Below are 16019 nucleotides of genomic sequence, written 5' to 3'. Positions count from 1 at the left end.
TACCATTTGGGTTTATTCTTCCGATGTAAATGAATTCTTTTCCATAAATTCCCATTAATTTGTTGAAAAAGGTAAATGGAAATTTCCGATTTAATGCTGAGGTCTGTAGTCTACTCATTCGGCGACAATAGAAACGCTTATCTTGTTAGTATCAACATGCCACTGTTTTTCAAATAGTAGGTTATTCAATGGATATATAGATCACCATCCAACGGATAAGAGTGAAACAAAAGCATTATACAATAGAGAGTGTTTATCCATCTGGTGAATGCCCTGTAGACGACGTTGTTATCCAACCTTTGAATAATTAACTGCAGTGAAAGGTCGTTTGTCAACTTCCATTAGCAAACAGGCATTTCAATACGTGGCGGCTAGGAAAGTCCTCAACGATTCGCGACAAAAGGTAAGATATAGATGGGTAAGTTCAAGCTTATTTATACAGGGTACAAGATTCACAGGTTGAAGGCTGATATCCAGAGGAGCACTGCAACTAAAAAATACGTCATATCAAAATTTAGCTAAAACGCATGACATATGATTTTTAAATGTTTTAATTGACGGCGCAAGCCCTTGAAACTTGTCTCCTTAAACTATGATTGTGCCCTTGTATACAGTTCTCAAAATGAAAATAAACCAATAAAAAAATCCTATTTCGCCCAAATGTCTTAGTCAGCTACCATAATTTGTCACGAACTCTGTTTCAAGATGGCCGCTTGCCGAAATAAACAGAAAGATGATGTTCAAGACAGCGATGGAGTGTTAGCACACGTTGAAGGCTTTCGACAAATTCTGGCCTTTATACGGCTCTGTAACGGACCGAATTTAAATTCCGATTCGATCTGGAAACAATTGACGAATAGCTACCTCCTTTGAAGTGCCACTGCTAATTCCCATCGACATTTACAATTATATTGATGTACTTAATTGAACTGTCTTAACTGAAGCAATGTTAATGTAAGCCAATTTATTTCAGTATTTTACGGTTAACCTAATACTTTTAGGTTCTCTTGAATGGAGAGCTTCAGATAAACGGTTAAAGAAATGAAACTCGATTCCCTTAATCTTGCTAATGTATGTTTTTGTGTAACTGTTCCACCCCCCGTCCCCCCCACGACTGAGAAACAAAACAAGTAAATTTCAAAAGTTTATCTACGGTTACGAATTCAACATGGCAGTAGTACAAGATTCCCTAAACCTTTGTGTCCACCACAGTACGCTTCTTTTATAAGGGATTTAATTTAGGACAAAAAATTACAAGTCGAATAAATCTGAAACAAAGTTTAAAAGGAAATCTCAACAAGTTGAAGAGAAAAAAATCATTGTAATAGTTTGAGGTACTCATAATTCCACCTCTTCTTCAATGGATCTTAATTTGGTAAAACTAAAAAGGCAAACATGTCTTTGTCAAGTTTTAGCGCATAAGTTCCTCAATGACAACCTCTGGATATGGCTAGATATGGACACTTGAAATGAGTCCTCTGAGTTTTCACGCAATCTCCAGTGTGCCAGAAATCTGCTGTTACACCACTTTAGATGCCTCTTGCATATCCTTTTCCACATTATAGACTAGTACGACCTATTACGATTATCTTAAACATAGGCACGCAAGGCGTGCAGGAATTACTGTTTTGTGAATTAAAAGCCCCTGGAAGTAGCAGCATTGTGATTAGGTTAATCCAACAAGTTTGGTTACAATATACAGCAAAAAATGAATTTGTTTCATCTTAAGAAGTGTAATATCAAGCCTAGTTTTATCGAGGTTTGATTTTGACAATTCGATCAGTAGCTTTGTTTATAAGAACTTCTATATGGAACTTTTCCTAGCAAGACAGCTAAGTTGTACAATCAGTAATAGTAGCTAATGGTAAAAGCAAATCGGTGGGCAAGTTTTATGGACTCATTTTATAACAAGAACTAATCTAATGAGCATGGTCTTATTCTGTTTTGACATTCCAAGAAACCATTTCAAATTAATATCGACTTTAAAAGCCATCTAAACGAGAAGACACTTTTGAAGGTGAAACAACTAGACCTCTGAAAGTATAAATTTTATAAGAAGCCACGAAATTTGCAGAGTTTGGGAGGTTTTCTTGTCACATAACCCTTCCCAACACCTAAGAGCCTTTTTAGTAACAAAAAGAGTTAAAGAAAAAGTAACTTTCTGAGAGACATAAAATTTACCTCTTTTAATTGTGCAATCTGTTTTAACAACATACCGTCCCATGTTCTAACCGACAATTTGATTGGTTCTTTAATAAAACCCCAAATGTGATTGGTTTTTGATCGCCCTGGAAACATTCCCCCTTCCTCCCAAACAATGTTGATTTTCCTATTTCTAAGGCTACGCAGATCAAAGCACCTACACAACATTAAACGATCGAGGGGCCGGGGGTATCAGAGAGTTATTGCTAGGTGCATATTAAATAGACTTGAAATAAAAAACCTAAAAAGTACTTGTATCTCGTGACATTTTCTCCACGCCCCCTACCCAGGCAAGAACCTCGCTATGGTCTTGCATACTTCCAAATGGAATGATAGTAATGCAAAATTTCCGTCACCACGTCTAAATTCTACGAAGGACATTGTCCATTTGACAGTGCAAGTTTGTCACATCCAACAAACTTTCTAGAATACTACTGACAACAAGAATTGTTTCATACACAGTCGAAGGATCACCTTGGACATTCCAAAAAGTGGTTGCATACAAGAATGGGCTCTCATTATTTCAGTTCAGTATGTGACGTTTTGCAACTGCGTTTGTAGTTGTATTTTAATGTTCTCTTTAATGCCGTTTAATTTTAAACAGCACAACTTTTGTTAAATAAATGTCAGGTGTAAGTTTGTTTTTTCAATGCATTCATTGCAGGGAACATACAATCTAGTTTAGTACGATGAGAGTAAGATAGCCTAACATGACTCTAAGGTGGAGCATTTCAACACCAGTTTTGGCTGCACCTGTGCCATAAGGTCCACGTGTAATACGCATCAGCATGCTCACCTCTCTTCCCTTCCACTGAGATCCTTGGGGTGATCCTGAAACATCCAAGATGGTTTTAGAATTCAAAATGTCCCATGCAACAGAAGTTGCGCCAGGAGTCATGTTAATTTTCCAGACATGACTAATCGGTGATCAATGACATCAATTGGTAATCAATGAGTAATCGATGAGTAATCAGTTGATTAGTCATTGATTATTGGCGATGATCAATGAGTAATCGATGAGTAATCGAAGCCCAAAAATTTTGTGGCCTATCGATTACTCATCGATGACCCATCGATTATTCATCGACTATTATAGTGCGCAAGAAAGACACTTTTCTTGCTTTCTTGTACCATTTTTTTTTCGTTTGTGATTCGTTTATCTGTGTTAGACGCATTTTTCCTTGTATCTGAAGTTCCTGTTGACGAAGTCGAGACGCAAAGTGCTAATCACAAATCTGAGATGATTCTCAATTGTGCAGTATTTCACTTTACCCAACTCTTTATTTAATAACAAAACAACTGAACAGTAACAACCAGTCTGAAAATGAAACTAACAAGTACGCTGACAAGAATCGACTACGTGGTTATCGATTTTTTTTTTGTGGGTGTTCGTCAGCAAAGTAAAACTGCTTCGCGATCGGCTTAGGGAAACATCCGTCATAAGCAGTTACATAACCAGCTTGAGTATTGAATATTTGTACAAGTTCCGATTTTTTGGCCTTTGAGCTAAACGCGATTCCTTTATCTTTAAAGAGTTGTTTTGGAACCGCTATTGTCATATTTTCGGCAGGTCCCTGTTTCATACGTTCTATTTTTTCATTCTTTTATGTCTCTTGGGCTTCCTTCAATTTCTTTTGTTGCATCTCCAGTCTCTGCCGGTGGCCCTCGATTTCTGAAAGAATTTTGTCATCGAGTAAAAGAATGCCTTCAGAAGATGGAGCTGCTGGAATCTTTTGGACGATTTGAAAAGAGTCCAGGACGGTGTATTTTCGTGAACGGAACATCTTGTTTGAAATCTTTGCAGAATTTTCACAGTCCAAGCTACAAACAAAAGAACTAACCACTAGTCTAATATGGTCCGTTTTCGATAGTTTCCAATCAAATAATGGATGGGCATTTTTTCTTCTTGTTGGAATGGTTGTCATTCTTTTAATTTGCCCAACAAGAAAGTCATGTTTGTTCCACAAGCAGACTACTTCTTTGTGCCTTAGGTTTGCGGAATCAGTGCTCTCCCCACTTGAGAGAAACGCCTCGTACCGTTTATCGTGAGCAACAAAAAAACGATTTTGGCGTCCGGTTGAAGGAATATAAAGCCTCCCTTGCTGCCAGGCTAGAAATTCGGAAATATGGTAGATTTGTCCCTCGTGGCACACATATGCAATCAATGCAATCGATGACTAATCGATGACCAAAAATTTTGTGGCCCATCGATTAGTCATCGATTGCTCATTGATCATCGGCAATAATCAATGACTAATCAACTGATTACCTATCGTTTACCTACTGATTACTCATTGATTTCATTGATGTCATCGATTAGTTACGTCTGGAATTTTCCAATTGGCCTGACTTCAAGTCTGATTTAATTAAATTGCGGTTCAACTTGCCGCCATGGAGTCTTTCCATACTAAAATGTAAAACCTTTAGAAAACTCCGACAAATATGAATGTTTTGAAATTCCCTTTATTGGAATACTTATAATTTGCAACAAATTAAAAATGTCCCTAGACAGACAATTAACAAGAAAAATAACAGATTCATCAGTTCTATCGCAACCACTCATCCCCGAAAAACGTGTCAAGTGTCAAGTTACCATTTGTAAGCTTACCTAAAAATAAAATGAGCTTATTACATTTGCTTGCAACAAAAACAAGTTTTAAAACTCAGGTCATTAGACTTAAAAAAGTTGAAAACTTCTGTAGGTGGTCGATAAAATCAGGAACATGGAACATGGAACATTCCGGAACATCCCGGAACATTCCGGAACATTCCGGAACATCGAATAATCATCATAATTATGCGAAAAATATGTAAAATTAAATTTTTAAAACTAAAATAAACAAAAATAAACTGGTATCAGCTTGAAATATGAGAAGATATTATTGGGGATGGGGGAGTCGGTAGCAGAGGGGTAGGGAGCGTTGGGTATTCATTCAACTGGCCACAATGAGTGCAGGCTCCTCTTCTTTCCCGCCAATTGCGTCACGTCGCTTTTCAGCACTCCGTTTTTCAACACAAACATGGACGATTCTGACGATGAATGCCAGGTAATTCATTGCGTCTCCTCTTTTGATCCCTAATTTCTTCAATATCTGAGGTGTTTGTCTGTGCATCATACAGTTGCTTATTAAGTCAGCATTCATAGTGTTGCCCCTGTTCCATCTTCATGTTGCTATTTATCATCCCCAGTTTTCGCGCCGCTCCGCTAGGAACGCCTGGCACTATGACCCACTACGTGCAGATTCGGCCTTTCCGGAAGCACGATTAACAAGCAAGTTATCATTAATAAACTAGTGGTAATCAAAGATTTATAGAGCAGCGCGTTCACGCGCGTTTTTCGCATGTCTGGTTTACTTTGATGGTGTTCGGATGGCTCGATAGAAAACTAAGTTTGATCGAATGCCAGATAACGATCTGCACGTGAAGTTGAACCAGCGATAAATAGATTATAGCCTGCGGTAAAAGTATTTTTAATTAATTAAGTATTAACTTGTACTGGACAAACATTTTCCAGGAGATGCATTTGAACTGTTGGCGACGCTTAGAATTCAATTTCAGATCGCCAACACTTGTAACAAATATTTCTAGAGCCAATAAAGTTTTGACCAGCGACCCCGCAAGACAGCGCGCGCGTCGCCAAATGTTTTTAAATTTTGTGTTTGTATTTGTTTACACTGTCATCAGAGGTCGAGCAGTCCGAACTAGTTTAGACAGGAAACTCGATGCCGAAGAGTTTCTATTTCTATCTTATGGAGAAACTATTTTTTCATGAGAAATCGTGTATACGCATATCTTTGTATTGACGTAATGAATTGAATAAAGAAATCACACTCGTGTACCCATACTTTTAGGTCTGATTAAGGAGTTCGAACGCCGCCACCTTTCTGTGAAGAACGAAATCTGGGAATAAAGGACAGTCACGTAATTAAACTGACGGTGAACGACTGGAAGGAATTGATTACTCTTCTTAGTTGCTGGCCTTCACTCATTGCAGTCACTTTCATTTTTCTTTCTTTTTCCTTTTTTTATGTTTTTGTTTTGCTTCTATTTTCCGAGGTAATACCAGTTTATTTTTGTTTGATCTGATTTTTGAAAATTTAATTTTACATATTTTTCGCGTAATTACGACAATTATTCGATGTTCCGGGATGTTCCAGAATGTTCCATGTTCCTGGTTTTATCGACGGCCACTTCTGTACCGCTCAGAGGCTTCACAGAGTTTAAGATTCGACATTAGGGAGTTTAAGAAAACCACGACGGCAACGGCAACGCGACCGTCGTTAAACAAAAGGTTTAATGAGCTGAACAATAGCTGTGCACGTGCGTTTCAATTCTTGGTACATTTCTTTGCCGTCCTCTGCAAAACAACGTGAAATGACCAAAGTCTGCGTTGTCCGTAGAACGTAAACAACGACGGCTAATTTTTTAAATTTTATTTCAAATGTTTCGCCTTGTCCCGGATTCAGTTTCGTGATAGTATTGACACAGAGAAACAGAGGAAATGACTTTAGACTATCTCGAGATTCTTAGGTAAAATATAAAATCATTTTTTAACCGACGTTGTCCTCGGCGTCGCGTCCTTGGTTTCTTAAACTCCTTAAGGTGGCCGAACACAGTTTTCGCGCGCGCTTTCGCTGATGCAATTGAGAGCGCGCACAAGGATTGCAAAAACAAACATGCCGTCAATAGAGCGATCATTTTATTTACTCAACACCAGCACTATCTGTGCTATTTTTCTCTATTATTGAACGCAGTGTATTGATGGCTTTAGTCTTTTATTACAAAGATATGTTAGAAAAAGTAACGACGCAAAGAACCCAGCAATTCTCAGCTTTTTCTTTGTTACCGAAAAAACCCAGTTAAATGCAGCGCATGCGCAGTTGCTCGAAAAATTGAGACCGATTGCCTTTGCAGAAACTTGCCGATTTCTGACGATACAGTCGTTAGAATTTCAAGAAATTTGGCAAAAAAATAGTTCAGAAACCACGTGAATGATCTATCGCAAAAAATCTGAATTTTGACATAGGGAATTTTTAATAATACAGAACATGCGGTAAAAACGATTTACGGCGAATTACGAAAATCGCCTATGTCAAAATTTTATTAGAACAGTGTTGACAGAAGGGATTTAATGTCAATTCGTAGTGGGCAAAAGATGAAAAAAATCTAACGACTGGATTTTTTTTAAATAAACAAAAACCATTTTTTAAGCTTTGTTTTTAACCACCCCGTTGCCATGGCAACAACACACACCTTAGTCAAAATGCGAGAATAAACTTTTCTGTGGTTAACCTTGACTCTTGCAAAAAACGGGCGCCAAAGCATAAATAGCTTAAAAGTAATGGTGAATTAGGTATAGGCTCTCGAAACCTGTGTTCGGCCACCTTAATAGATTCTAAAAAATTATAAACGAATGCGGTAGCAATTAAGCTAACCTTATGACCACTCGCAAAAAGTGGTCATAAGGTGCCCATGAAGTAAAAAATAATTGCTGCTTATTTGAAAGGCTTCTTAAAGCAAAGCAGAATGGCGTTTTCCTTTTTGGAATATCTTTTTCCTTTTTCGTTTTAGAGATATTTACGTTTTTGTCTTATGCAAATGAGGAAAGTTCAGCTGCAGGACTTCCCGAAGAAACTGAAAAAATATACACTTTGATCACTATCGACAGAAAAAAAGCCACTTACTCTTCAACCAAACCTTAGCTTCGAAAAAAAAAGGACAGCGTTTTTTCGTTCCGCCTCAAGCTGACACTTTCACTGATTTCAAGATTTCTGCTCGTATTTCCACAGTGTAAGGTTAAATTCATATCTGAAAACACCTTTCCTTCCCCAAAAATGGATTATAGTTTCAGTTCTCTTGATAATAATCCAGTCCAAAACAACGCGGACCGACTCAGTGAGGATGCGGAGAACCTTTGATTTTTCAGTATCGCCATACACAGACTGTTGGAAGCACCACTTCGCCAAAACGAGCCAGCGCTGGCTAACCAAAGTCAACAAAAGTCGCAGGAAGACGTCACTCTCACAACAAAGCAAGAGCTCAACTGGAAAGAGGTTTACCAAATGGCTTTTCAATGTAGAAAGAGCGCAAAACTTATAACTTTCAATTTTAAATTTATTCATAGAAGAATATCAACAAACAACTTTTTGAAAAAAAATGGTCTCCTCGATAGCGAGAAATGCACTTTCTGCGAAAGAGAAACAGAGAAACTGGCATATTTATTTTGGGCTTGCCCAAAAACTCAATATTTTTGGACCAATTTTAAGGTATGGCTACAGTCTTGCCAAGTCATTGCAAAAGAGACACCCTTAGAGCCTGATACAGCACTGGGTCTAAGGCCGGATAGCTCTAAACATAAACTTCAAATTAAATTCTCCTGCTTAAATGCTAAATATTACATTTGGCTATGTAGACAGAAAAAATGTTCCGTCTCCAAAACTAAACGATTTCTTACTGTATTTAAAACATATCTATGACATGGAAAAAATACAACTACAATCGTTTTAAAAAAGTAGGAACCACTGTTGCCTCTTTTGTAATCTCTTGACAACCTGACCCTAGTCCCCTGAAAACGAAAATAAAAATGAACGGAAAAGAAACAAGGCCCATATATACCACGCATATTTTCTTTAATTCGCAATTCCGAATTTAAATTACTGACAGGAGTATGATATGGTATGAGTATGGTATGGTATGAGTATGGCTGGTATGATCTTGCTGAGCTAGAATTGTAAGTAGCGCAAGTGATCTAATTATGTTGTATTGTAAGCAGTGTAAGTATTAGTATTGTTAGTAGCGTGAGTATGCGTATTGTATAGTGTAAGTGTTAATATCGTAAGTGGCGTAGGTAATAAGTTTTTGTAAGTAGCGTAAGTAACTACATTAATATTGTATTGTAAGCGGTGTAAGTATCAATTAATTGAAAAAAATAAAATATATTCTTGTTAAAAAAAAAAAGGTTTTCGCTGGTTTCAGTGATTTCTGTCGGTATTTCCACAATACTCACAGTAGAAATCCTCTTTCGAAAACATCTTTTCTCAAAAAAATAGAAATAAGTTCATACTTTCAATTCCCGTCACCATAATCCCGTAAAACACCGCCAAATGATAATGGTTTCTTCACCTTATTCCTGAAGCAGTGTTTAGCTGACGTCAGCAAGTATCGGCACATACTCCATAATTCGCCGTAAACAAAAACTTCAACCCCAATACTTCGCCCAGTTCAACAGCTTCATAGTTTTAATTCCCTTGATCATAATCCAGGGCGAAGCAAAGCGGAACGACTCGGTGAGTAGGCGGAGGAAGTAAGTAATCCGTACGTTTAGAAGCGCCACTTCGCCAAAACGAAGGCAGCGCTGGCTAATTCTATTTCAAGGTAACGTTTCCTCTCATTTAAATGATTTCTGTTCGTATTTCCACAGCAATCCATATTCAAAAACACCTTTTCTCAAAAACTATATTTATCGGATCATAGTTCCAATTCTCGTGATCATAATCCTGGGTAAAACAACGCGAAAGGACACACTGGCTTCTTCGCCATCTTGCCGAAGCGCGTTTAGCTGACGTCAACAATTATCGTTGGAAGCGGCAATTGGATTGGTTGTTCATGGTAGCTTCAATCTGATTGGTCTGAAATACATACATCGCCCGTCCACCCAACCATCCACCCAACACCCAAAACCCATTAAATACATAGCCCTGACAAGCCGACTAAAAGGGTTTTTTTTTACAAAAAAATAACTAAAAAAATGGACAAGCAACAGGATAAGACATGATTATTTTTTTTTAACCAGAGAAGGTTTTTAAAAAAATTTTAATCACCGATTTAGATATTGTTCAAAAGCAAAAGCTAACTTTCCCAGATCACGATCAATCACTGCGGTAGTTTCTGTGTAAGAGGATTGTTCCTCATCATTTTCGAGATTTTCGAGAAAAGAGCGTGCTGCTTTGTATTTGACTGCCTTAATGGAACTGCATGCTTTCCATTTAAAGACTATTTTCACCGATTACATCATAACGCTTTAAACACTCGCAACAATGGGAAAACTGCAAAACTACCAAAAGTCAGACTGGATTTTGCACGCCGTAGCTTTTATTTTTTTAGGTGCCTCGATTTTTAATTTATTGCCTTTAAGTTTAAGAAACATTAATTCTAGAGTTTTATTTAGGAAAGCCTTAGACGATTATTACTTGTAATTTCTATTGTATTTTTAACGGTTTTTAATATGTATCTTATTTTATATATCTTAATAATTCGTGTTTATCAGTTTTTAATTCTTAGCAGGACCCCGTTGATAACAGTACTTTGTACTGAAGGGTTATCCTGAGGAAATATTCGATTATTATTATGATATTATTATTATTGTCAGTTCCTGATTCTGAAAAGTCGTCTGGAATCACAATGACCTTTTCAATGTTAACTGTTTTAAGCTTATCCCAAGTGAATTTTGTATCGAAGTCATAAAGGATCCTGGCGACCATAGACTGGATCTTCAACAATGCAAGGACCATGACGGTCAAATTCAGGAAAGATGTCACAGAAAGGAAACAACATAGATGATTTGAGATCAGAATCTTCTATTTCTTTGTTTTGGATCGGACTGATAGTTGTCACTGCCTTGAAGCACAAGAGTCTAAGTCACAATTCTTCTGCTCTGTTTTCGTTTGTGGTTCTGATGAAGTAGGAGACTGCTGTGTGCTGACTCAGGAAATCCATCTATCTGCCAACTGCTAAGCAGCAGTGTCACCTGCGTCTTCGAGAATATACAGTACGATGCTCTTTGCATGTCTCAGATATCGCCGAGGATGGCATTCTCAGGTACAGTTGTCTTCTTCAACTAAGACTTTACTGCCGAGGTTGCACAACATGTGACACGCATGTCAGGCACTTCCTCAGATAGCAGAAATATTGCTTTCAGAAGTTCTACAAGGTGTACATCGCAGGATTGGCCACTGTGAGGACAGTTAGTTTCTCGGCTCACGTGGTTAGAGGTTAGGCTTAGATCAAAGGGGCCACCAAGAACTTTGACACATGGATGAATTTCTCTGTTCTCGAATAAAAAGTGATTGACGTAGTGCCTGGTATCCCGTTAAAGCTGCAGAAAGAGTGATGCAAACCCTGGCCGTTTAAGGGTTTGGGAACGCTTGGTTACACCCGGCGGCGGTGCTCCAGTAAGACGGCATGTTACACTAACGCGCGGCTCAGGCACTGCCGATTCATTTTGTTATATATACCGGTATGTTAAGAATTTATTGGCCGCTGAGATGTTTTCAAAGCCTTCCAGTGGATTGGGAGGATTGGACTGCACACGAAACTGCATACTTGGGTACCGTAAGGTGATGGATGAAGTAAGATGATTCAACTGAGCTTGAGTCGCATGAAAAAAGCGGCTTTCACCGGTCAGTAATGGCCATACAAGGCTTAGAACAACGAGCATGGTAAAGACAGTTTCCTTTCTTGTTTCCCATGTTATAAGGGATTTCCATGATGGCGACTGGAACAAGGGCAGTGACAGCGAGAGGTTCCACTAGTCCACAGTACTTGCAGGTCAGGCGGGTTGGATGCATCAAAGTCAGCATGTGCTTTGCTCAATAGAGACATAGACATTGACCCTCAGAAATGACAGAGCTCCAAAGAATGTTTCGCTGATGAAACTGAACTTCTGGCTGTGTTTAAGGGCCCGGGGCCCGTTTCTCGAAGTTTCCGAAAAGTTTTCGCACCCGAAAAGCCGTTGCAAAATCGTAAGCCTTATCACTTCAGAGCTGCTTTATGCACATAGTCTTAATATAAACAGAGGTTCTCTTCATACATAAAGTTTCAGGCGTATACACCTCTCTGTCTCTAAATACCAATTGATTAAAAATGGCTTTGCGGACCCGAAAAGTATCCGGGGCTTTCGAGAAACGGACCCCTGGAATGGTTACAAGAGCTCATCCAAATAAAAGAGGTGATATTAGCGGCTGCATGATAAGATGCGACTGGGGGAGCTGTTGAGCTTATCTGCTGATGAAGCTAAGGTTGAGGCTGGGTTTTCCGAACCAGAAACTGCAAGTCAATCCAAAGACAATGGAATCTGGAATCCAGCCGATCCAGTCACTGAATTCCAGAATCCAACGCTGCGGAATCCGGAATCCAAGACTAAAAACGTTGAAATGTTTTTTATAATGTCACCTGTTGTATAATAATAACATAACCTTTATTTACTCTCGGTAATGTTTATAGCACAAGTGCTAGTGGGGCCGAGCAAACAACTGAAACAAATAATTCGAATTGAACATAACCTTTGTTAAGAATCCCAACAGGCCGGAGGCAAACCAGTTGGCTTTTTATAAGCGTGGCTTAAATCGTGTCTGCATTGCACTGAAAATGTCGAGAATGCAGCGCCATTTGTTAGCGGTGAGAGAGCTAACCTTCACGGCTGCGCGTGAACGGTGCATTGCAGACGAGTTGGAAAGTAAAGCCAACAAAAAGCACATGGGAGAACCTGTGAGTGAAGAAGCTAACAAAATCCAGGACCTAAAACAGGAAAACGGACAGAAGAGGACTAGTGGACGTAGAAGTACTTTGAGTGGTTATTCTCAACGATGTGAAGCGTGTGGTAGCAAAGCACATGGTTTTGACGTTTGCAAATTAAAAGCTGCAACCTGCGAGCGTTGTCAGCAAAAAGTCCATCTTCGTCCAGTATGCAAGGCCCGTTTGCCGGAAAGTTCTTTCCATAGAAGGTCCAGCAGTTCCAGAGACGCGAGCGTAAACAAATGTTAGGCTAATTCATAAGAAGGAGGTGATGACTCCAGTTTCCAGATGTATGAAAACTCTACAATAAGCGAGGATACCGAAGAATTTGGTTTGTACCGAACTGGAAATGATAGTGTGACTGTTAAACCATATGTAGTTAGTGTCCAGCTGGGAAATGCTACTGTCAATATGGAGGTAGAAACTGGTGCGTCGCGTTCAACTGTGTCACAGTAGGTATACAATACGTTGTTAACTGATTTAACTCTTCAGAGTGATTATGTTACCTAACGTAATTATTCGGGTGAAACGGTTCCCATTTTGGGAAAGATTTCTGCACCAGTGAAATATTCTTCCCATGAGGAAGGAAACCTGTGTACAGCGGCCACTCTGTATATAAGGGTATAAGGGCCACCTGGCCATTTCCCAAGGGTGACCGTTATTTACAGGTTTGACTGTAAATGCTTTAGGAGTGAAAGTTGTGAAACAGCCTTTTTGTAGGCAAAAGAGGTACTCTCAGGTAATCAGGTGTTGGTGCGTTATTATCCCAGTAAACCCAGTATCTTGAGTGTTGATGCTGGCCGACATGGTATTGGGACATTTTTGAGTGATAGATTGGAAGAAGGGTCTGAGAAACCCATTAAATATGCATCTAGAACACTCAGTATGGCAGAAAGAAATTATGCCCAAATAGAAAAGGAAGGGTTAGCCATAGTTTTAGGGATCAAAAGGTTCAGTTTACCTTTTTCTCTGACCATCAACATCTAACACGTACATTTGGTCCTAAATCTAGCATTCCTCCCCTAGCAGCCGCGAAGTTACAAAGGTGGGTTGTGCTTTTGTCTGGGTATGATTATGACATTGTCTATAAAAGGTCTGCAGACAATGCCAAAGCAGACTTCTTCAGTAGATTCCCTGTTCATACAAGAGATGAAGACGATCCTGACCCAAATGAACTCTATGTGTTTGCTACCGCAGTCGGTAGGTTCACTGTAACTTCGGTGGAAATTGTTGACCTTACTAAAAAAGACAAGGTGCTTGTTAAAGTGTATGAATACAACTCCTCAGGTTGGCAAAATCATTCTTCTGATCCAAAGATAAAACCATACTGGAATCGTAGGGAAGACCTTTCCTTAGAAGATGGCTGTCTGTTGTGGGGCAGGCGTGTGATCATTCCTCTCAAATTACAAGGGCGTCTGTTAGATGAGTTGCATGAATGTCATCCAAGGATGCGTCGTATGAAGGCACTTGCCAGATCATTTGTCTGGTGGCCCTGTTTTGGCCAGGACATAGAGGGCGGAGTCAGACTTTGTGAGGACTGTGTTAGTGCACAAAGCACTTCTTAAGCAGTTCATCCTTGGGCTACTGAACCATGGCAAAGAATTCATGAAGACTTTGCTGAAGTAAAGGGTCAACAAGTTGTTGTCATTGTGGATGGTCACTCGAAATGATTGGAGGTTTTAGAGCCGTGTTTGCTGAATATGGATTACTTCATGGAGTGGTTAGTGATAATGGTCCTCAGTTTGCTTCTCAAGAGTACCAGACATTTTTTAAGAATGAACAGGATCAAAGTCACTCTAGTTCCTCCTTATCACCCTGCTAACAATGGTTTGGCAGAGAGACATGTGCGGAATTCAAAGCTCACAGTAATGAAAGGTCTGTGCAACATTGAGTGGCTGACATTCTATTCCGATACAGGAATACGCCACCCTCCATACAGGTAAGACTCCAGCAGAGTTGTTCTAAAAAGGGAGCCCCGCACATTTCTTTCCTTGGTCAAAGCAAGTTTAAAGAGTCGTGTAGGAAGCAGACAAGCAGCATCCAAACTGTACAAAGATGGTGCTCATCCAAAGTTGCGAACCTTTGATTTACATCAGTCTGTCACTGCTGTCAGGGTTAAAAAAGGGATGGAGAAATGGATACCGGGTACAATTGTCGCTATTAAGGGCCCGGACACTTATCTTGTTAGAGTGCCAGGTAAAAACCGTAGACTTAATACCTGATGATGCAAGGGAACATAATGCTAAAAATGAAAAATGTTGAAAGAGATATTGTAGAGTGCAATCCCACTCCTTCGTCACAAGTGATTCCCTTTATTCCCCAAGTAGAAACATCAAGGCAATCTGAACAGGCGGTTCTTCATGTACGTCCAGAATTGACTGAAGTTGCTACCACAGTGGTACAGATTAATCCCGATCCTGACAAAACTAAAGTTCCTATGTCAAATCTTCATTCTGTGGGTACTCCTGTTAGGTACACGTTCTGGACCAGTGAGTAAACCCCTTGAGAGACCGAACTTGTAGCTCTTCTAGTTAATTCTTATATAGTTGTGTTTGAGGTTAGTTATTATTACTTGTTGTAATAGGAAGGAGGAGTGTTGTATCTCATCACGTAATGTGTAGTAGGGAATTCTGGGTAAGAATAAAGATCAGTACGTGGTGGCTTTGTAGTAGATTTAAGCCTAACTTATTGACCTTTAAAATACAAAATGACCGATGGTTTTCTTCGTCGTGTTTTACTTTTTTTGCTCGTCGAGGAAAGTTTCTTCTTCGCTGTGTCCTTCGTCCTGTCCGGCACCAACTCGTTTGCAGTTTAACTGACTTTGTCTGCTTGTGAATTCGCTGTTCTCCTAAAATTGCAGGGTAATAGATTGCACTCTCAGGAAAAAAGTAATACAGTAGAACCTCGATTCAACGAAGTCTCTGGGGACAGGCAAATTTGTTCGTTCAATCGAGGGTTCGTTATATCGAAAACCTCGATATAATGAATTTGAGGGGAAACGACCAAAATGTTCGTTATATCGAGGTCATAGTTAATGATTGATTTGTAACACAGGTGACGTCTGTCACGCAATTCAATGCAATTTTCGTCACCCAGAAGTGCCGTGTTTTGAGATGCAATTCATTAAGCATGGTGGCTTTCAGTATCAATTATTTTCACTTTTGAGCAGACGCGCAGCTTTTGTTTACAAAATAACGACACTTTCAGAGTAGCGATTTAAAAGTGCTGCAACATAAAGGTTATACAGAAAATTGTCGGCTATCTTTAAAACGAGGAACGGGGAATCGAGGAATCGGGGAATCGGG

The sequence above is a fragment of the Orbicella franksi genome, chromosome 13 (genome assembly GCF_964199315.1).
Source record: "Orbicella franksi chromosome 13, jaOrbFran1.1, whole genome shotgun sequence".
Taxonomy (NCBI): Eukaryota; Metazoa; Cnidaria; class Anthozoa; order Scleractinia; family Merulinidae; genus Orbicella; species Orbicella franksi.
The sequence above is the reverse complement of the archived record's forward strand: the minus strand, read 5'-3'. Positions refer to the sequence as shown.